The 24,846-nt window shown below is 39.7% G+C and overlaps 1 protein-coding gene across 3 annotated transcripts in view; it reads right to left on the bottom strand.

Annotated features, from left to right (window-relative positions):
- Positions 1–24,846, bottom strand: part of LOC136864543 (F-box only protein 22) — a 477,522-nt gene that overhangs the window by 343,993 nt on the left and 108,683 nt on the right. The gene's annotated exons all lie outside the window — the stretch shown is intronic.

Below are 24,846 nucleotides of genomic sequence, written 5' to 3'. Positions count from 1 at the left end.
AGATTATTCCTATAAAACTAATTGACAAATCTTATAACATTTTAAAAGTCACACAACAATAAAATTATGTTTTTAAGTTAAAACTTTTTGTCTAAAATCCATCTAAGTCTAACATTATATTGACGAAACTCATCTGGTGAACATCTTTTAAATTGTTTAAAAAATAAAAAATAAATAAAAAATAAAAAACTTTTGAGATCTGGCTAATTGTATTGATTCATGTTGCTTAACTTGTATGATTGTCGTTAAAACTTCGTAAACTATATTGACAATTTTCTGCAGTTGGTAATTGTCTATGTTATGGACATTTGACTTGTTCTCGTTGCTGGAGTAACATTTATAGAAATGTATTGGTATTAATTTTATACTGTCAATAGGATAATATTGTTCGTGAACAAACTTGTTGATGAAACACTTTCTAATGTGATATTGGATTTAAAATGTTCTCATACGTTCCATAATGGCTTGTTGGTATATCTGTAATGAAAGATAAAAAATTATATGTTTATGGTTTTGATTATAATTCTGTATAACTTCTTATTGGAAGAATTGTCACTTACTTTTCTTTCTGCTGCGTAATAGTTTGGTGTTACTCCTAGCCTCTTGAAAACTACTTGTTGTTTTTCTGTTTGCACTTCTTGTATTATATGAGTGAGTGTGGATGAGTTTACGTTTTGGCGGGGAGTGGGAAGGGGAAGTTAAGGTAGGCGGTGCATTGATAGCTGCAGTAGATTGTGGAGGGGATTGTCTAGGAGAAGTAAGAGGAGGAGTTGAGTTTGTTTGCGTCAATAAGCCATTAACTTTTGTCGGATTAAAATGTTTATAGAATTTATTTATATCTGATTTAAGCATTTGTATTAGTTCCGGTAATTGTACTAAGATGGGGTTCTTTATTTCAATTTCGTCAATTTCAATTCCCACTGTCGGCAACGGACGGGGCCGCCGCTTAGAGAATACGTACAGGACTTGTCTGAGCTCGCAACGGCAGGCTCGGCAGGAGTCTTGCTCCTCGAGGGAGCCTCGCCGGAGAAGAGGACCGCGCGGGGCCGTCCAACTCCTCCTTCTAAAAATGTTTTTTGATAAAACACTTTTGGTAATGATCCTTCCGCAGGTTCACTGGCGGAAACCTTGTTACGATTTTTACTTCCTCGAAATAATCAAGTTTGGTCATCTTTCCAGACACATCAGAAACTGCACGAAGCACATCCCGTGCACCGGTCCGAAGACGTCACTAAATCATTCAATCGGCAGTAGCGATGGGCGGTGTGTACATAGGGCAGGGATGTAATCAACGCGGGCTTATGACTCGCGCTTACTGGGAATTCCTCGTTCATGGGGAATAATTGCAAGCCCCAATCCCTAGCATGAAGGAGGTTCAACGGGTTCAAAATCAAAAAAATCAAAATCTCTTTATTTGCAAATGAGGTGTCTACCTCGGTGGCAAATGGTACACTAAAATACATTATTGTCAAGCACTAAATATTAAATTAACAAGAGAAGAAAATTTTCCTATCATACAATATTATACAATTTACGCTAACAATTTTTTCTATTAAACACACAGCTCATCCTGGTCCTTTCGGACTAGGAGGACATGCTGCTTCCTTCAGTGTAGTGGGCGTGCGGCCCAGAACATCTAAGGGCATCACAGACCTGTTATTGCTCAATCTCGTGCGGCTAGAAGCCGCCTGTCCCTCTAAGAAGATGTGTTCTCGCCGGTAGCACGAATGGATACCAGATGCGACTATTTAGCAGGCTAGAGTCTCGTTTGTTATCGGAATTAACCAGACAAATCGCTCCACCAACTAAGAACGGCCATGCTCCACCACCCACCGAATCAAGAAAGAGTTCTCATCTGTCAATCCTTCCAGTGTCCGGGCCTGGCGAGGTTTCCTGTGTTGAGTCAAATTAAGCCGCAGGCTCCATTCCTGGTGGTACCCTTCCATCAATTCCTTAAAGTTTCAGCTTTGCAACCATACTTCCCCCGCAACCCAAAAGCTTTGGTTTCCTGGGAGCTGCCCGCCGAGTCATCAGAGGAACTTCGGCGGATCGCTAGCTGGCATCATTTAAGGTTAGAACTAGGGCGGTATCTGATCACCTTTGAACCTCTAACTTTCGTTCTTGATTAATGAAAACATACTTGGCAAATGCTTTCGCATCGGTCTTGCGACGATCCAAGAATTTCACTTCTAACATCGCAGTACGAATGCCCCCGCCTGTCCCTATTAATCATTACCTCGGGTTCCGAAAACCAACAAAATAGAACCGAGGTCCTATTCCATTATTCCATGCACACAGTATTCAGGCGCAGCCGGCCTGCTTTAAGCACTCTAATTTGTTCAAAGCAAACGTGCCGGCCCACCTCGACATTCGATGAAGAGCACCGCGGTAGGATTTCATCGGGGTCCGCCTACGGCGTGTAGGAACCGCATGCGGATAACCACGGCGGCCGCGTGCTTTCAACTCACCACCACCGGCAGGACGTCCCACGAACCATGCCAGTTAGACACTGACGAGCGATGAACGACAGTGTGGGAAACAAATCCAACTACGAGCTTTTTAACCGCAACAACTTTAATATACGCTATTGGAGCTGGAATTACCGTGGCTGCTGGCACCAGACTTGCCCTCCAATGGATACTCGTTAAAGGATTTAAAGTGTACTCATTCCGATTATGGGGCCTCGGATGAGTCCCGTATCGTTATTTTTCGTCACTACCTCCCCGTGCCGGGAGTGGGTAATTTGCATGCCTGCTGCCTTCCTTGGATGTGGTAGCCATCCTCTGCTCCTGGGAAAGTTTTGCAATCCAACACCTGGTTTCTGAATCTCTGCCTAATCATAATGAAGTCTATTTGATACCTTCCAGTGGCTTCAGGACTAAGTTATGATCGGTGCAGAATTCAACCAGCTGAGTTCCTCTTTCCTTCCTTTGTCCCAATCCAAATTCTCCTACTGTATTACCTTCTCTTCCTTGGCCTACCACTGAATGTCAGTCTCCCATCACAATTAGATCCTCGTCACCTTTTACATATTATATTAAATCTTCTATCTCTTCATATGTTCTTTCAATTATCATCTGCTGAACTATTGGGCATATAGACCTGCACTATTATGGTGGGCATTGGTTTGGTGTCTATCTTGACAACAATAATCCTTTCACTAGGCTGGTTGTAGTAGCTTACCCGCCTCCCTATTTTCTTATTCATTATCAGACCAACTCCTGCATTTCCCCTGTTTGATTTTGTATTGATAATGCTGTGATTGCCGCCAGACAAAAAATCCTGCTCTTCCTGCCAACATACTTCACTTATACCAACTATATCTAATATCCATCTTCCTTTTCAGATTCTCTAACCTACCAAAATACTTCAAACTTCTAACATTCCACGCTCCGACTCAGAGAATGTCAGTATCCATCTTCCTGATGATTGCCCCCTCTCGTGTAGTCCCCAACCAGAGATCCGAATAGGGGACTATTTTACCTCCAGAATATTTTACCCGGGAGGAAGCCATCATCATTACATCATTCATACAGAGAGAGCTGCATGTCCTCAGGAGTTAGTTACGGCTTAGTTTCCTGTTGCTTTCAGCCATGCAGTGAACATCGACTGTCTTGCTTTTGCAGATGATGTAGCCCTAAAGGCAGATGACCCGAACATTGCCGACTTACAGGTTGAAACTTTACTAGAAGTAGTTGAAGCTGAAGGTCTCCAGGAATCTTTCGATAAATCTGAAGTAATGACATCTGACCACTGCATTTCTCAATCCCAAATATAGAAAAATCAATTTTGCATTCATTTTAAGTATCTCGGAGAGATAGTTAACTTTAATGCACAGGAAAAAGTAGCTCTAAAATATCGGGCTACATGCATGGAAACAGATTTTTACCTCTGCAAACACACTTATCCAGTCTAGCCTAAGCAAGCATCGGGTGCAGACGTGCTAGGTCGAGTGTGCCGGTAGAGCAGGAGCGGAGTGTGAGCGGTGAGTGCAAGAGGGAAGACAAGAGTGAAGAGGAAGATGATTGGTGTGGAACAATATTGGGTAGTTATCCGAAGATCGCAGAGGAGAAGGAAGAAGGATACAGCCGAAAGAGAAGGAGGTAAAGTGGAAATAAGATTGAAGGGTGAGATGATATTGGTGGTAGCAGCGATTATGGTACTGCCAGTTTTAAGGGGCGTAGAAGTAAACCACGGCCCGACTTCCAGTGGCAACATGAGCTGGGAAGATGTGGAGGTCATAAGGAGGGTGGTAAAGGAGGTCGTCAAAGAAGTATGCCCATTTGAACAGATTAAAAATATGATTCAGGAACAAGTGAACGAGTTTGAAAATATGAGGCAATGGATCCAGGGAAAAACGGACGAAACAATGACCAAAGTGGGAAACTACGAGAAAGAAACTGTGTCAAAGAGAAAATTAGGAATATGGAAGAAGAGGTGGTGAAGCTGAAGGCAGAAATATAAGACAGTAGCCAGGGACGCAGGAAGAAATGCTCATTTATATATGGAGTGCTAGAAGAAAAAGGAGAGGACAAAGTGATGACAATTTACAATGTTGTGGAAGTCATCCAAAACAGAATGAAAATTATCTTCAGTAAAGTTGATATAGAAGATGTGGAAAGGATAGGTAAAGCACAGGGTAACAGGCCGATAAAAGTGAAGTTGTTATCCACCCTGACGGCGGAAATAGTGATAATAAACGCGGGTGATCCACAAAACAAAAATTTGGATTAAGAGAGACATGGGAAGAGAAGGGATTAAGAATATAAAAACCCTAAAGAAACATTTAGTGAGAGCCAGACTTCAAGGATTAAGAGCTCACATTAGGGGTCAGCAATTAGTGCTAACCAATGACCAATGGACCAGATTTTGGACAGTGACAAAGTTATGGGAATTAGAAGAGAATTTGAAGCAAGAAGAAGTGATGGGGAAGAAAGGCAAGTTATAGAAAGCATTGTTGGAGAAGACGGACATGGTGATAAGGAAAGAACCAAGGGAAACAGGAAGTTGCATGAGGAAAGGCAGGGAGATGAACATAGTGAAAGAGTGGTCATGCATAGTGAAAAGGAAAGAGCAGTAGACAACAGGGTGAGAATAGAAATGTTTAAGGAAGCAGCTATGGACATATAGCCAGGGAAGAGGAAAGGCAGAGAGGTGAACACAGTGAAGGAATGGACGTGCAGAATGGAAAGAAAAGGTCAGTGGAGAACAGAGAGAGAACAGAACTGTTTATGAAAAAAGGGAGGAGCAGGAGCTTAAGGGATCTGTGGGGAATGAAAAAAAAAAAAAAATTATGAGGACATAGTAACTAGAAGTAAAAAGTCAAGTAAAGTAAGTAAGTAAGGCTTTTTTTTTTTGCTAGGGGTTTTACGTCGCGCCGACACAGATAGGTCTTATGGCAACGATGGGACAGGAAAGGGATAGGACTGGGAAGGAAGCAGCCGTGGCTTTAATTAAGGTACAGCCCCAGCATTTGTCTGGTGTGAAAATTGGAAACCACGGAAAACCATATTCAGGGCTGCCAACAGTGGGGTTCGAACCCACTATCTCCCAAATACTGGATACTGGCCGCACTTAAGCGACTGCAGCTATCGAGCTCGGTGGAGTAATTTTTTAATGTGGAGTTTGGCTTGATTCGTTTGTTTACAATTAGAATAGAAGATATAGTATGATTGAGAGTGATGGAGATTATAATGGTTGGTAAAGAGTGTAATATTAGATTGTATTAGTGGATTTAGCTTTTAATTATTTAAATGGCAAGTAGTTAATGATGTCACAGTGAGTAATGGAAGTAGAACAATATACTAGGTAGATACAAGAGAAAAATAGAGGACACTGACTCAGCAGATGTTTTAACGTTGGTCTGGCTCAAGTTGTAATGGGTCGCATGTTGACATGTAGTTGTGGAATGAGTAATGACTTGCTGTGTCAGTCAGGAGAGAAATGGGAGGACATTACCCCTCCATATGGATGGCCAAGCACCATGTGCCGTGCTGCTGTTTATTTTATTTTATTTTATTTTATTTCATTTTTTGCCATGTATGCCTTTTGGTTTTGTGTTCACACAGTTGTCATATTCCCACGGATAACGGATCTCCGAAAAGGCGTTGACCGTGGGTCTTTTGAGTGTGTCGGTCGATTATTTCATGGAAATCTATTTTGATTCGTTTGCTTAGTTTTCAGCAAATGCAAATTGATTGAACATAAGTTGATAAGGTTAGACATTGTTATTTTTCTCTGTTATACATCATTAAGGTCATGTACTGTAGATCTGGAGGAAAATAAATATTATCTATCTAAAACACACTTATCAGTCCTGAGTAATCTCATGGCAGGTCTAATACCACCATTACACCATCATAGTAGCCTATGTCTTAAAGCTTTATACGATGCTGAATGCTTTGCTCTGACTCAACGCAGGGAGATAGTTAGGAAATACCAGGTGAGTTGGCCGTGCGGTTAGGGATGCGCAGCAGTGAGGTTGCATCCAGGAGACAGTAGGTTCGAACCCTACTGTCGGCAGCCCAGAAATGGTTTCCCGTGGTTTGCCATTTTCACATCAGGCACCTTAATTAAGGCCACGGCCGCTTCCTTCCCACTCCCAACCCTTTTCCTATTCCATCGTCACCATAAGACCTATCTGTGTCAGTGCGACGTAAAACAGAATTCAATTAGGAAATTCTAAAGGAAGTTCCTAAGCCCACATCAAAATTGTGAGAGCGAATATCGCCCAAGTAAAAATGCAGTGATGTGCTCTAAACTTGGAAAGTCACACCAGGCAAATGCCGGGGCTGTACCTTAATTAAGGCTACGGCCTCTTCCTTCCCGCTCCAAGTCCTTTCTTATCCCATCGTCGCCATAAGACCTATCCGTGTCGGCGCAACGTAAAATAGATTTTTTTTTTAAAATGGAAAGCTCTCACTTGTGATGAGCAAGCGTCATCTTATGTTTTACACCTATCTGTCTCGTATGCCCAACACCAGAATATCTTGAATTCTTGAATCTTCTCATGACTGAAATGTACCACTGCGTGGGCAACTGCAGTGAAGGGGTATCTGGGCAGTGTCTCCGAGACACTGGTTCAAGAAAGAAGTAAGTTTGGGGTCTAGGTATATGGGAAAATAGATCTTCCAGACAGAGTGAGAAAACAAACTAGTGCAAAGTGGCCCAAAGAGCGAAGAACTGCATTCTCTATCAAGATGAAGAAGTACTGGAAATCCAGAAAGGCTGAAAAGTGTTAACCATCGTCCTAAAAGGCCAAAACAATATTTTTTTTTAAATATATATATTTCTTTGAAATCCCTTCCCTAGGTGTAGATTTTAAAACACCAGTGTATTAGAATTTTGCCCTGCAAGAGTTCTTTCATGTGCTGGGAGCTCATGCATGAACTTGTCACATCCGAACACACTCAAATGTTGCCGATCTTGATCCCGATCAAATCCAATACGTTGAGAATAGAAGACCACCAACTAACAAACTGTGCCAACAAGATCATCCATGGTGAGAATATCTGTGCTCTATTTTTAATGACATATTGTACCAGGAACACACGGTACATACCGTATTTATTAAGAGTGATGTCGTATCATCACGCACGCTGATAACTACAAGCTCGATGTGCTAACATCTAACAGGTCCAGCCAGCATGTGAGCAAAACAGCTGTGAGTGACATAGATGTCGGAGCAAGGTAGGCTAACCCACCAAACTCATCAACTTGACCCAGCAATAGACAAGCATTCTTCGACAAGGGCTCTGCCTGGCCAGACCCTCTGTTGTTCTGTCTGTCAGCAGTAGAGTTAAGTGACAACGTAGTGGTTATCAAGCGCGACGTGTCAGTTCTCACGCCGAGAACCGAACTCAGTGTAATTCTCCAACTACGCAACTTAGTATTTCTTAGGTCAGAAACCAAGTGAAGTGCTTAACTTATTCCATTGCTATGCAAGTGTTAAAACATTATTTCAGTGACTGTGATATTTTAAGTGTTTAAAATATTTCATCGTGATAACACAAGTGTTGGCCTATTTCTTGCAATTCAACACTTGAGGCTCTTTAGGAACTCGCATAATTTTACCAGATTTTGCAAAAAAAATTCATTAATTTTTTTACATTGGAAAAATATTTTTACTGGGTAATTATGTTAGTACTTGTTGATAGGCACTTAAACAGGGTACATATTTATATTTTTATCAGAGCATTCACTGCATAAGGAAAATAGCAGCTCATTAAAATATTAAGCATGAGCAATTTGCCTTCGTGCGATCTCTCGCGTTCTATAACGGGTGCGACCTCTCGCGTGTTAACTGGATTCAAATATTGATTTCTGTTCATAGCTGTACATAATTACTTCTAACTATTCTTCAATGACTTTCTGATTTTTCGAGACTCACAGTGCTAAGGGTGACTGATAACTTTATTTATTTCATCGCTATTAGCAGTGTCATACAGATAAACTCTTAAACAGCCATTTTTGTATTAAGTGTGACAATATTACTTGTTGTGGCAAGTAACCACAGACAGTGCACTGCAAGTGAACGGTATTTAGTTCATCATTCTCAGTGGTAAATAACCATCAATGCTATCCGCATTTTCAACTTCTGAAGTAACATTCAACAATTTCTATCTGCAAGTGTCAAGCAAAGTTTTGGCATACTTCAAACTTCGTGTTACATCAATATCAAAGTCAGTGTTTGGTGTCAAGTGATTCTGAACGTGTCGGGGGACTGTACGACTGTGGACCCTCGTATAAAGTTAAATCAAGATCGCTGCAGACTTTCGAGAAATTCCAGACCTTCAGTTTCAAGGTACGGGTTCGATTCCATGCTGGTGAACGGACTTGAGAGTACGAGTCCAATTCCATGCTGATGACAAGATCTAGGAGTACGAGTCCAATTCAATGGTGACGAGAGGGTCCTGGAGTACGAGTTTGCCTGGGGAACCATTCGGGAAGGTGATATGAATTTCAACTTGCCAATAATTTTGAATAAATTAAACTTTCAAAATAAATCTTCACTCATTGTAGATAGAACCTATCCTCCTGTACCAAGCCCTAGCTATTTTTGCCTATGAAATGCCTTGAGAACTTTCATCCATGCTCTTTTTAATCATCAGTTAGGACGGGCTATCTTTTACTGGTACAGAGAGGATTGGATAAACGTGGCCCCCATGAGTGTGGGGCTCGATAGCTATGAAAAACAGTGCTATCAGAGTTAGACAGATAAATGCAACATCCTGGACGTAGTGTTATAGTTAAGTGCAATTGATGCCCTGAACGTGGCAAGTAAATCATTCTTATACAAATGTTTGAATATTTTCTATGTATTCTCTTCATAAGACTGACCATAAGACAACTCTAAGTGTGATATTTACATTTTTACAAAAAAACTGAGTGCTTTTCGAACTTCGAAAGCCATTTCTATGCAATCAACAGTTTAAAATTGCTAGTGCTATATTTTCAACATTAAACTGTAGTAAAATGGATAACATTCTTGCAGCCATTGAAACTCTTAGGCTTAATGTAAGTGAAGCCAATGCTAATTTAGAAACCACGCTTCCTGAAACATGCGCTAACTTACAGCGACGTTTTGCAGAAACTAATAATCTTTCTAGTATAGCTGAATCTAATGTCCAACCTAATGCTTATCTTGCTAACTTAGCTCAATCCAATGCCGAAGCAAATGCTAACTTAGATCAGCGATTAAACAACTTAGCACAATCTCAGGCAGAATCAAATGCCAACCTAGCAGTTGAATTTAATGCTAACATAGATAGGCGTTTAGCAGAACATGATGCTCAACTGTTGGCTGAGTCTAAGGCTAATTTTTCCCAATTAGAGGCTAGATTTCCTGAAATCAATGATAAGTTAGAGTTACGTCTCAGTGAAGCAAGTGCCAGGATAGAAAAACGATTTGCAGAATCTACTCAAAAGATTGATGATATATTCGCAGAAATCACCTCCCAACTGACTAATCATGTCGAAGAGATGAGAAAAACCATTAAAACTCAAGTAATAGAAGTCGTTAGGGAAGATTTAAAAGACGTTCTTCCTTCATTCCAGTGGCTCACAAGAGACATTGAAGTTTTTAAAACTGAATTTCAGGAGTCACATGGTCAACTTTCACAGGCACAGGCTAAGATTGTCTCCGTGCAAGAAAATCTTAGAGAGTCATTCAGAAACGACTTTCCCAAAGTAGGAAATGATATTAGCTTGTTAAAAGCTAAACAGAGCAATTTTGACAAATGGTTCATTCAACAAGCTTAAAGTTTGACCACGATGTTAGTGAACTAAAGATGGATCTCAATAATGAAGTCAAACAGGTGGAAGGGGTCGTCCAACTTCAATTGGGAGACGTTAAGACCAATTTGGAAGGAAAGATAGACCAGTTGGAAGATACAGCTGTCAACTTAGAGTCTCAAGAAATATCTAGACCAGTATAAAGTATGATAGAGGGCATAGGAGAGACTTCACATCAGACGAAAGTAATCAAAGTTCAGGACGAAAAACTACCTAAATTCTCTGGCAATGAAGAATACACTGCCAAGGAATTCTTACTTAATGTAGAGGAATACTTCCAAGAACATAGGATTACTGAGGATAGGGAGTTAAGAACTGTCACCAAGTTATTAGAAGGCACAGCTCTTTCATGGTATGCTGTCTTCAAATTTAACATTAAAACCTATTCAGAGTTTAAGGATGCGTTGCTTAAGCGTTTTGAGGATGCAGAAACACAGCACCTAACCAAACTTCAACTGTATTCGAGAAGATACAATACCTCGATTAATACTTCTCGATATTCAGATTTTCTCCTGTCCCAATTAAAGAAGATGCAATATTTGGATCCTCCTTTACCTAAGAAGAAACTTAAGTTATCACTTTGCAGTATCCTTCCCATGTCCAAGAGATTTTAGTAACTGCAAATATTCAAGACTTAGACCAATTAGATGGGTTACTAAGACATCTTGATACTGCTCAGGCACAAGGTACTCTAAGGCCTAGCAAGAGTAAGGACCTAACTGTACATTCAGTTCAGATCAGCACTCCTGAACAACCGAATCGAAGTCCAGAACGGGTTGAGAGAAGGGAAGAGAGAGATACTCAGTCAGCTGCACCTATGCGATATACAAGGTATGGAAAACGCCCATATCATGGCGAGGCACCATACCAGCCAAAACCTACCTGGCGAAGGAAAGGTGGACAGCAAGAAGAGAGTAGAAACTCTAATCGAGCCAACCTGAACAAGAGATGGAGAGAAACACAGGACCATCTCCAACAAGACAAACAAGAATATAATCAGCCTGGAGCAACTTCTCTTGAATTTCAAGAGTATAATAAGAGAAACAACACCATTGGTCAGACTTCAGATTCCACAGGTGCTGTTGTCAAAAAAAAAAAAAAAAAAAAAAAAAAAAAAACTAAAATTTTCTCAAACAAGACTGCCTGAAAATGAGGAGGTTGAGTCGTTCTATGTTGACACAGTCAATTGACGATGCCGGATTACTGCACAAGGACGAGTCACCTATTCGTCAAAGAGTACAACGAAGCCTACCAGTCATTAATATTACTATTAGGGACTTTCAAATTTCCTCATTAGCGGATTTAAGTACTCAGATTTCTTTGATATCTGATAAATTAGTAACCATGATTAAGGATAAACATAATATTCTTATCCTACCAGTGGCACAAGTGAAGATTAAGGGTACCATTCTTGACAAAGACATCAAATGTAAAAAACAAGTTTTTCTTGAGTTTGCCATAGAAGAGGAAGTGTTTGAAGATATTTTCTTGATAATCTTACAAATGAAATTCAACCTTATCCTAGAATCGGATTTTCTATTGAAGTATAAGGCAACTACAGATTACTCTGCCAACATTATTAGTCTATACGGTTCGAATCCCACTATCGGCAGCCCTGAAAATGGTTTTCCGTGGTTTCCCATTTTCACACCAGGCAAATGCTGGGGCTGTACCTTAATTAAGGCCACGGCCGCTTCCTTCCAACTCCTAGGCCTTTCCTATCCCATCGTCGCCATAAGACCTATCTGTGTCGGTGCGACGTAAAGCCCCTAGCAAAAAAAAAAAAAAATTAGTCTATACAGGGTTGGTTCTGTAGAACTGCAGCTGACAGATGGTGAAGACAGTAGACTTCAAGGGATTAATTTGCCTAATACAAAAGTCGATGGTGTGATTGGGGATGCCACCCCAGTTGACCACGTAAAAGATGAAGAGGGTGATACCAAGGAAGAAGAGGGACCCATTGTTGAAATTTTATGTGACAAAGGGCCCGATTTCTTCACCTATGTCGCCAGTGTGATTGAAGCCCCAGAACCCAATCTAGACGCAGCTGCGGCAGAATAGGAGATTTATCGTTCCTACCCTGATGTATTCGATGAGAAGCCAGGAGAAATCGGAGGGTTCAAACATCACTTCACTGTCACTTCACTTCACTTCACTTCACTTCACTTCACTTGGAAGTAGCACGTAGAAGATCTTTACAAGGTCCTCAAGGAATTAAGGGAAAAGAACTTCAAGATTAACATGAAGAAAATTCAGTTCTTCAAAACTGTAATACTTTTCCTTGGTCATGCCATCAGCAGCGAGGGCATGCGCCTGAATCCAGCCAAGATCCAGTGTATTGTGGATTTCCCTAGGCCTTGTAGGATTAAACAAGTTCAGCAATTTCTTGGACTTTGCCAAATCTTCACACAGTATTCACCCAACTATACAGAGACTTTGTCACCTCTTCAAGAATTGCTAAAGAAAAACAATCGCTGGAAGTGAACTGACAAATGCGAGCGATCCTTTATTGCCACTACAAGGACAACGTCAAGCTCTATTATCCTAATTATGAATGGCCATTCCACACTAAATGTGATTCCAGTAGGATAGGGATAAGTGCAGCTCTCTACCAGGTTGATCCTAGTGAGCCCAACGTGAAGTTAATCATTTCATTTTTGAGCTGGAAGCTGAGGGCGCATGAAAGAGTTTACACAGTCAATGAGCTGGAAGCCCTAGCTATAGTATATTCGCTTCTCTACTGGAAGAAAGTAGACTTTGGATACCCGATCACTATTTATACGGATCACAAAGCCTTACCTTTTATATTGTCTTCCGATCTCACCAGCGAAAGGGTCACTGGGTGGGCTCTAATCATACAGCAATTTAATATGTCTATTGTACATCGACCTCGGAAAAAGACCATGCTTGCTGATGCCCTTTGGGGGCTGTCACACTGGATCGATCGAACGACTGCAATCAACCGACTAAGGAAAGAAACCTACGGAAGGCAGTGGCACCAGTCACACAGCATCAATCGTCAGCAATCAACTACGAGCGATGAAGATCGACTGGTTTGTGAAAAAATGCGTGTCCGTTTTTCAGTCGCAGTCGTTCGATAATGGTGGGTGTAACTTCGTGGTCTGTGGAAGAAATCGACAAATTAATTTGCCTAGTGCATGAAAATGAAGTAGGCACTAATATACAATCCTCGACTCCCTGGATACAGCAATAGGGAGACCGTAGATTTGGTTTGGAACGCTATAGCTTCCAGAATTGGGACGAAAACTGGTAAGTAAGTTTTAGCTTTATTATATTTATGTTATGAGTAGTGCTATCTCATAATAATTACTGGTAAAACCTATTATATGGAATAGATTGGTAAAGAAAGTTACACTAGAAGTAGTAATTATTGTTCTTATGATAACTGAAGACAAGTTTGGGAAACATAAGCAGTACTTACTTACCTAACCTCTATCTCTTCCTAATCGGCACATGGAATGAGCACCATTGTTCTCTTTAATGACAAATATGCCGTAAATACTACATGAAGTGTTTCTTTGTCACAATATTGTAATTCATTGTTTCAGGAAAAAGTTGTGCCAAAAAATGGCAGGATATAGAGCTCTGATAGGGAAAAAATAAAAATTAAAGGGTCTACCTTGATGCTCTGAGCTTTTTGGAACCCTTCATTACTGGAAGAAGTTATAATTCTGTGATATTTATTTTTATTAGTAGGCCTACAGTACAGATCTATGCTCTAGTAGTGAAAAAAAGAATGACGGGAAAATGCCGTCTGTAGACCTTACCTTCTACCCTCTGTTCATTAATGTATCAGAATTAACTGAAACTTATATATTTTTAAACATAAGGCTTGTGTGCATACTAAAAATTACCTCCTATTCAGAAGAACTGCATTAATATGTTGTTCTTTTTTTTTTTTTTTTTTTTTTTACAGTCCTATAACAAACACACCATGGCCTACAGAAGTGGCACCTGACGTAGGAGAGCCTTCTCAACGAGCTGAAGTGGAGGAGGAGGAGGCAGAAATAGAGCTTGTGATGGAGGGCTCCTCCAATTCAAGTATTATTGAAGGGACTTCAACTTCCAGTCTAGTGACTCCTTCTAGAAACAGCTTTGCTACCAATGTAAAAAAAAAAAAAAAAAAAAGAAATGTGAAAGTGATATGCTAAATAAATATTTGGAAAAGAAAGTGAAAACTGAAAAAACATCATCAATGTTATTTTTAGAGAGTCCCCACGAGGACATGGAAAGACTCAGTGAAGTAGATCGAAGGGTATTCAGAGTAAAAGTTCAAGAACTGTTGTATTCATTCCTAGATCAAGGAAGAATCTAATAAAATATGTGTCCTTGAGAAATTTTCTACTTTTTCAATTAAATATGTTGTCCATTTACTTATCTATAGGGACCTGAAAAAAATCGCATTTGCGATAAATGCGATTTTTTTAATCTTGTACTGAATCCAAGCCTACGGTAATTCTAATGTGGAATAACATTTTTACACATAACATTTGCCAGATAAGGTAAGTCAAGGCCACGCAATCTCGAATACAAATATCTTCCCGCTATCTATTTGGAATTCAGAGCTTTTTACTTTTATCATATGTTATATATTAATATATTACGATCTCCTGCTGGTTACAGATCGCGAGGCAAGCTGCCCGAATCAGATCGCCATTTTGTATAACAGAAGCCACCACAGGGTTTTAACAAGTTAAACGACTAACACAAATTCTTTTATCACATTCCGAAGAGCAATTCTCGGAAGTTAAACAGTCAACACGGCCTTTTAACCACAAGAATATCACTCAAGGAAGTTATCAAATATAAACAATAAATACCTGAAGACTGGTGCATCTGACAAACTTTCATTCAAGCACAAGTGTTTTTGAATAAGTGCCTTACCATAGACACTTTAGAATATTTTAAGTGTGTTTATTAAAAACAAAGTGTTTAACAGCACCATAGACGCGAATTTTAATTAAGTTGTTATTTTCTCACAAATGCCTGACGATTGTTACAAACACGAACTTTTAATCACGCCACCTAATTTTATCAAAAAGAATTTTAACATAGACGCTTTTAAATATTTTAAATATGTTTTTCATCATTTAAGTTTTTTAAACACAATTGTAAACGATACTGTAATTTAAGTATCATTCACATAAATCTCCTTTCCCCCAATCCCCCCCCATCTTCCAATTCATTTAAAGCATCTAGAACAATAGTTTTTGGATTCCCATGGGATATAGTTATAAGATCCAATGTGCTTGCTTTTAAATGTTATCATCTAAGATTTTTTATATACAGCTGAAGATGACCACTACGTGGTCGAAACATGTACTGTGTTTGTTAATGTATTTTTAAGTTTGCCAAAGGCAAAAGAAATAAAGTATCGATTAGGTGGCTTTTTAGATTAATTTGTTGAGTAAACTCATCGATACGGCCATGAAGTGGACAGCTTGCAACATAATTAGAAGTGCGACAAAATGCGAAATTAGTATAAATATGCGATTTTGGTGCGAATTCCACAAAAATGGGCTATTTGAGTGGCGAAAACAACATATTTCGGCAAAACCGTCAGAAACACTCAAAATATGATGCATAAATCTTTCGACCGTTCCGATCGATGAAGAAAAGTAGCCGATTGATTGCTGTTTGCTGACTTTAATCAATATTTACAATGTGAATAGCAAGGGGAATAGGATCTGTATCGATTGTTATCGAAATGTAAATCGAGTGTCACAGAAATAATGAGATGGGTGCAGCGTTGTTTATCTGTTGTTCAAAATTTTTTTTTTTTTTTTGCTAGGGGCTTTACGTCGCGCCGACACAGATAGGTCTTATGGCGACGATGGGATAGGAAAGGTCTAGGAGTTGGAAGGAAGCGGCCGTGGCCTTAATTAAGGTACAGCCCCAGCATTTGCCTGGTGTGAAAATGGGAAACCACGGAAAACCATTGTTCAAAATTGAAACTAGTGAAGAGTAGAAGGTCGAGCGATTGTTTAGGTTATGGAGCGTATGACAAAAACTGCGCACGAAGGACTCAGCAATATGCAAAGGGTGGCTTATATGCCACAGATTCAGCTACAGTGTTTTGCAACTATTGTAATTGCCGAGTTGGATGGGAAAACAAAGATATAGCATTGTGAATCATGTTAAATCTGAAAAACACGTGGGTAAGCGACGCGATAACGAAAGTTCAACCCCTGCTGCTAGTACGTCTCAAAGAAAGCAATCTTCTGTGCTTACACAGTTAGACAGTTGTAGACGACGAAAAAATTTTCAGAGATAACTTCTCGAAACGCACAGTTGAAGTATTTGCCAAAGCAAATATACCTCTGGAAAAGCTGGAAACAAAGAGCTAAGAGCCTGGATTACTGAGTTTTCAAATGAAGAGCTGCCCTGTGTGAGAACTCTATGTGAAGTATATTTACCGGGTGTTTCGATTTCACTGATCGGGTACAGTTTAGGTATTACGACATCGAAACCACACGCAAAATTGAAGGATACCGAATTTGAGTGTGATTTCCATATCGAACTATCTTACCCGGACCCAATTGATCCAGTAATTTTAAATTATTTTGTTATAATTTGAGGTCTTTCTTCCTTTCTAGAAGTTGCATCTGACCACCAGAAAAGAACAGCAGAGGCTCTAGTGGGGAAGAATATCAACATACTCTGTGATGAAACTACAGATAGAATAGGCCGTTGTGTTTTTATCATCATATTCCAAGTCCCAGCCGGATCGAAAAGAGAGCTGCACGTTGTTTCTGTGAACTATCCTGATGCAGGAAATGCTACAAACTACTCTCATGCTGTTTTAGAGCTCTGCGCAGTTATAGTGTACCATATGATGCAGTTAAAGTGTTTGTTAGTGACAGTGCCCCGTACATGAGCCGGTGTTATGAAACATTAAGTGTGGTCATAGGGGATCATTTAATGCATGGGGCATACAAGATCAGCTTGGTTGGCAATTATTGGGTCACAGTGATGACAGATTTAAATCATGTGGTTGCGATGGTGAAGTCTGCATTTTTGAACACAAGAAAACGAAAATATAATTATTTACAATTCTCAACATCGAAGTATGGTGTTTCAAAGGAAGCAAAGCTTTTCCCTGCACCTGTTAAAACCCGATGGAATAGCTGGTTTCAAGCTGTCTTCTATCTGAGTGCTTACTTTACTGATGTTACATTTTTCAAGATGTCTGACATGAAAAACATCAACAACTGTGACTGATCTGAGTGACCGAGAAGTGAATAGGCTTCACTCCCATATGGTTTTTGTCACAGATCATGCAGCTGGATTGGTTGACCTCCTTACTGAACTTGAAGGGTCTTTGTATCCTACCTCTCATCTCCTTTACCCCAAACTGCATAACATTGACGGCAGTTTTACCTTAATTTGTGAGGGGAATTTTTCTGCGGCAACTAATGATGCTTTGATTAAGCTCACTCCTCTACAGCAGGCTGCATGTAGAGACACATTTGTCAAACCTGCTCATTCTTCACGGTGCAAGCTAGCCAAATTGAAAGGTAAAGACCCCAACCATAAGCATTGTGTCAATTTCTCAAGCTTTGTATCCAAAAAATATAATTTTGAATAACACTGATAAATAAGATAAACCTGAGAAATTGTTTGGAGTAACAGATCTCTCACAAAACTATATCTGGTCTGGTTGCTGTTATCTGAATCAATTCAAACCAAGAGGAAAGAAAGTGAAAAATGTGATGTCATTCTTGCATTAACTGCAGTTCAGACAGAGTTCAGCATATTTGCTAAATACTATCTTGAGTTGTTGTGGACCCCAACGAACAATGTAGATAGCGAGCACGTGTTGTCTCATTACAACACAGTGGTTACAGACAGACACTGCAATTTGAAAAAAAGCAATGCCGAAGTACTGACAATGCTTTCGTTTGAACAATGAATTTGTATTGTGTGTGAACCAAGGACAATAATTGCACTTCATAAACTTGGAATCGTTAAAATTAATAATACCATGCGATTATTTTAACTTTGTAAATAGATGCTAATTTTTGGAAAATGGATGCTAATTTTGGAAAAAGTAGATGATAATTTTGAAATAGATGCTAATTTTTCAGGTCCCTACTTATCTATCAACATTTATTGGAATCCTCAGTGAGTTATGTATATTAGCATTTGAGAAGAATATAGCCTTTACTCCTTATGTGGTAGAACCTCCTCCTTTAATTGTAAGGTAATGGCAGTATTACAGTATCTTAATGTGTATATTTTATGTGGTAGAACATGTGTGGTTAACAAAAAAAAGGGTATTTTGAAAGAGTAGGTCCTTTCTGTGTATATGTAACAAGCCGTTGTAGATCCAAGTTACGTAGATTACATTAATTTCTACTGTAGTTTAGTCTGCCACACGACTTGATAAAGAAGGTCTTGTACTTTAATATGGATAAATTTTCACCAGGAAGCAACGTCAGGAAAACTAAGTATTGGTAGAAATCTTGGTTATGCTTACTTCATGAAATGCCTGTGTTAACTAGGAAAGAAACAGGTGTTACAATCAAACAGGAGTATTTAATTAAATTATTACAGTGAATACCAAACCAGTTCTATTATAAAACATACTTCTTGTAAGCCTTTCAGCATTCAGTATGCAATCTGTGAATTTACTAAACACCACCACAATCCTCTGTATGTAACTAGCTCTGTGGCCTCTTTTAGTTTCTTACCTCTTATATATAAATCTTTAGAAACTGCATCATCTTGGTCTCCCTCTACTGCTCTCCATAACATACTCCATTATTCTCTCAGGTAACCTATCCTCTAATTGCCTTATGTGAACCCACTCCATAGCGCACAGCTTCATGCATCGAGTTCATTCCTAACTTAAATTTATCTTGTGCATGAGAACGAAGTGCTACATAATCCTAGACTCCCTGGGTATAGTAATTGGAAGACTGAATTTTGTATGGCACTACTGCTTTGAGAATTGGGATGAAAATTGGTAATTACTAGCTTTATTATGCTGCTATTTCAGATTTATTACTGGTAACTAGCTTTATGTGATAAAACATGCATAGGTAACAAAAAATAGTATTTTAAAATAGTAGGTCCTTTCTGTGCATATGTAGTAAACAGCTGTACAGTACAGTCAGTCTGAAACCAGACCGGTGTAGAGACAGTCTTGTCCGGAAGCCAATTTTTCTTTAACAGAATACTGTTGAACACAACTGCAAGCTCACTGCACCTTGTTTACTGTACTACAATCCTGGGAGAATACACATCCTAAATACCTACTTGAAATTGTCTACCTATTCCAGTTTTGTTTTCCCAACCTGACATTCAATTCTCTTTTAGGTGTCTTCCCTACAGCAATCACTTTAGTCAAACTGATTGCACTTATTTTCAAGTTGCAAGATATTAGACTGCACGGTTTCAGTAGAGTCTTATCATTAAGACCTAGTCGTCCGCCTAGAACAAACTGCTTACTACATTTCTACCTAACCGAATTTCTCTCTGCCACTTTATACCTTTGTGACTTAACCTTTATCTCCTCATTGCAAGCACTATACTGGCATTGATCATACCTATTTGCAACAGCCATCCTTCTTGCTACTTTCATGTCAGTTACTTCTAACTTATTATTAATAAGATATACTGAGTCCATTAAGGACATCAAAGTAGACCCATTCTTTTGTTTCTTGTGCTATAGATCTGTATAAACAATGAACAACATAGGCAAAAGAATACAGCTTTGTGTAACCCCTGCAAGTACCTTGAACGAAGAACTCATTCTACTATCAATTCTCACTGCAGCCCTATTGTGAACTTAAATGCTTTTGATTTCTTTCAATAATCTGCCTGTAATCCTGAAATCGCCCCCCCCCCCCCCCCCCAAGGTTTAGCTAACACCTCTTTTCTCAGTACCCAGTGAAATGCCTTCTCTTGATTTACAAAATATAAATATAACAGTACATTCCTCTCATAGCATTTTTCAATTACCTAATGCATTCTGAAAATCTGATTCTAGCATACCCTCTGCGATCCAAAACCACACTTGAACATACCCTCAACCACTGACCATTCCAAAATGTTGGTGTACACCTTGCCAGGTATACTGCTCAGGGAAATACCTCTATAGTGGTTGCAATCCTTGTTCCCTTGCTTATAGAGAGGTGCAATTACTGCTCTTGTCTAACCAGAAGGTACCTTACTAACATTCCATGCTATTGTTATTACTAGAGACCGGAAGTTAGGCAATTATTTTTGGTTAAAATAGGCAGGCCAAAAGGCAGTTGAAATACTGAAAATAGGCAGTACTGTAATTAAAATAGGCATTTATTAGGAGTGAAAGCAAAGAGGAATCTCATTCATTATTAATGAAAATATGTATTTTAAATACTCATTCATTTCTTTATTATCAATTTATCACATAATTACCATACTTACTCTTACTTTCCTTGGTTACATGCAACAACAACGTGCTTTTACAAAGTATCAACTGTCATAGACAGACGCTTGTCAGAAAGAATGTTTTTCATCGTGGAAAAGGAACGTTCTACTTCCACTGAAGTGATTGGCGCAAATTTGAAACAAGTTATTTCGGAAGGACACATGCCAGTTAAAACAGAATTTTCATCTTTCAGAACATCATGAATGATCTTAATTTTTTCAATGTCCACATTAGCACTCAGAACGCATTTACACTTCTCACTGGAAGGAGAAGAGACGTACGTCTCTCATCCTCTCTCTTTCCTGGTATTCATTATGCTTGTGCATTCCTTCACTAATGAAGGTTCTGCTATTTACAGAAGTTAAATGAATGGGTTGAGAAAATAAGCTTTCGAATGCCTGAAAACAAATAAACGATTTACAGGGAACAATATTTTAAATATATATTTGTGACGGCAATATGTAATTTAATTTGTGCAACCTATTTTGCCTTTGATGTACGGAAATTCATTATGTGCTTTTTACATTGTGTAAATCACAGAAAAAAAAATTGCATAATGATCAAAAAAGGCAGAAAGAGGCTTTAAATCTTGAAATAGGAAAAAGGCAAAAAAGGCAAAACAAAAATTGTCTCTACACTTCCTAAATGCACGAAAACACATTTATCTCTATCCGATTCTTCAATATATCCAGTCAGATAAAAAAGGCATTTTGCCTAACTTCCGGGCTTTAGTTATTACTCTATGAAGTATTTTCATCCCTGCATTTACACTATAATATTTCACCATTTCAGGCCTAATTTCATCTCTTCCTGGTGGTTTGTGACAAAGGAGTTTATTTATTATCCTTGTCACTTCAAGTGCAATTTCACTGACACTATTGTCCTCCTCCATATGTGGTTGGTTGTATGCAACATCAACAGAAATATTTTCTTTTACATTGAGAAAATCTTCAAAATATTCCTTCCACCTTTTCACAGATTCCCTGGGCTCTACTTTCAGTTCACCTGATTTACCCAAGATACTATACATTTCTTTTTTTCTCTCCCTTTGTAAAATTCTTTCACTGTCCAGAATCCCTGCCGCTTGACCTACCTTTTCCAGGCTCTTACCAAAATCTTCCCATGACTTCTTCATGGATTCAACAATCATTTGTTCCATTCTGTTTCTTTCATCTAAGTACAATTTACTGTCTGCATCAGTCCTCCTTTGAAGCCATTACTGATATGCCTTCTCTGTAAGTTTACAAGCTGCCTTCACTTTATCATTCCACCAAGATATTTGTACATTCCCTATCTGTTTCCAATACAGCATCCCTGTATGCCATCCACTCTCTTTCTGTATCCTGAACATGTTTACTGTCTATTATTTGGAACTTTTCACTAATCAGAACCATTTACTTCTCGTCCTCGTCCTGGAGATTTTCTACCCTAATAATTTGACTGCAATCAGATTCCACTTTTTCTTAGGCCTAGAGATACTTGGCACTACAGATCAGATAGTGGTCTGTATTATCATAAAATTGAATACCCGCGCACTAGTATGTTCTACAGAAATAATTAGCACTTGAACCATGTCGGCCCTCAGGTTCAAGGTCTACATCAATATATCGGCACACCACCACCGACTGGTAATATATGCCTGCAACTCTCGTTGTCACTATAAGGTGATGAATCGTTGTGACATGAGCAGACGTGCAGGATGCCTCGCAGACATATGCGAGAACCGTACCGTCCAATGAGTGAGTTTGAAAGAGGGTGTATTATTGGCATGAGAGAACGTGATGCATCCAACCGGGAAATTGCTGCTCGTGTGGGCGAAGTGCGTAGGCAGTGCTTTTTTTTTTTTTGCAACTTGCTTTACGTCGCACCGACACAGACAGGTCTTATGGCGACGATGGGACAGGAAGAAGCTAGAAGTGGGAAGGAAGCGGCCGTGGCCTTAATTAGGTACATGTAGGCAGTGCAATGGGTGTGTACATGATTGTTCCCAGAAGGCCGTAGAACACGACGAGATGGGTCTGGTCACACCACCCAGACCACCCCCCAAGAAGATCGACACCTCATCTGAATGGCATTGCAGGACAGATGTGTGTCCTCCTCAGCATTGGCGCAACAGTGGAACAGTGTAACACATCGTATACTATCAGGAGTGACAGTCCGCCGCCGTTTATTACGGTCGATACATTGAAGTAGCTATATGATATGTATTTCGATGCCCACGTCTGTTTGGATTCGGTGGGGTAACTAGGATCAGTACTTGTCTTGGTGTATGGAACATCACTAGGGACAGGAATGGCAGCAGATAGTGTTTTCCGACGAACCCAGATTCTGTCTGTTTGAAAATGAAGGCCACATTTTGGTTCGCCACAGACAGGAGAGATATTACGGGGCATTTGCACAAGACATACAGCACCAGCTCAAGGCCTTGTGGTGTGGGATGCTATAGGGTACAACCACAAATCACAGTTGGTGCGTGTAGAAGGCACTGTGACCAGTTTGACCTACGTGAATGACATCCTGTGACCCGTAGCCATAACCTTTCTACACGACACCCCAGACGCCATATTTCAGCAGGACAATGCGCGACCCACATGTTGCTGTACAAACACATGCCATCTCGTTGTCACAGGATGTCAGATTGTAGCCCTGGCCCACCCGATCACCGGGCTTGTCGCCAACCAAACATTTCTGGGATATGGTGAAACGATGCGTGCGGCGCTGTGACTCAATGCCAACCAGCAAAGATGACCCTTGGAACCAGGTGAATACAGTATGAATGGCTATACCCCAGGCCGCCATTCGTGCCTTATATGCGTCAATGCCATCATGCATGGAACAAGTTATCAGTGCCTACTAGGCAACAGGACACATGCTGATCTTAGGTGACTGAAATACTGATCGTTTCTGTAGAATATACTAATGAACATGTCCTGTGAATATAAACTTCCTATCTCTAGTCTTTCAAGGTGTTCTGTTTTTTGTTTTTTGTTTTTTTGCTACTGGCTTTACGTCGCACCGACACAGATAGGTCTTATGGCGACGATGGGATACGAAAGGCCTAGGAATTGGAAGGAAGCGGCCGTGGTCTTAATTAAGGTACAGCCCCAGCATTTCCCTGGTGTGAAAATGGGAAACCACAGAAAACCACCTTCAGGGCTGCCGACAGTGGGATTCGAACCCACTATCTCCTGGATGCAAGCTCACAGCTGTGCATCTCTAACCACACGGCCAAATAGCCCAGTGTTCTGTTTTTTATGCACATGAGTATTTATTGAAAATAAATTTATATGACAGTTAAATCCTTGCAATGAAAGGTTGAGTATGAAATGGCATATGGCTTTTAGTGTCAGGAGATCCCAGGACGGGTTCGGCTTGCCAAGTGCAGGTCTTTTGATTTGACTCCCGCAGGCGACCTGCGCGTCGTGATGATGATGATGATGATGATGAAAACAACACATACACCCAGCCCCCGTGTCAGGGAAATTAACCAATGATGGTTAAAATTCCCGACCCTGCCGGGAATCGAACTCAGGACCCCTGTGACCAACAGCCAGCATGTTAACCATTTAGCCATGGAGCCGGACGCAAAGGTTGAGTAGATTAATTACTATAAAATCCAAGGTCTTACAAAAGCTATGCAGCTTACTCTGTCAAATATTATCTTCTATAGTCAGTATTTACAAACAATTTTGACAGGCTATGTAAGACAGCAAATTGAAATTACATAAGAAAAGACTAAAGGACTAGGTAAATAATTAATAGGAAATATTCCACCTCAGCAACAGTCCTAAATAACATTCTATTATAGATGGCCATTATATTTATTTGTTGGAGAGGCATACTCTTGACTTCTGGGCTTGTTATTAGCACCTGTTTTGCAGTGTGATTTTTTTTTTTTTTTTTTTTTTTTTTTTTTAAGGCTGTTTCCATTTTACTTCAAGTGATTCATAAGGAAAGTATTTCAGGATGGGTAGGCTTGGTAGAGTGTTCATGTAAGTAAAGAAGATACATATGAACAAAATACAAAAAGAAAAAATCAACGTTGAGGTAAGAAAAAGAGTCCTACCACTGTTTCGTGGAAAAATTTGTTACTCTGAACCAAGGAGTTTGCCAGT

The sequence above is a fragment of the Anabrus simplex genome, chromosome 2 (assembly GCF_040414725.1).
Source record: "Anabrus simplex isolate iqAnaSimp1 chromosome 2, ASM4041472v1, whole genome shotgun sequence".
Taxonomy (NCBI): domain Eukaryota; kingdom Metazoa; phylum Arthropoda; class Insecta; order Orthoptera; family Tettigoniidae; genus Anabrus; species Anabrus simplex.
This window is presented reverse-complemented; position numbering and strand designations above follow the sequence as displayed.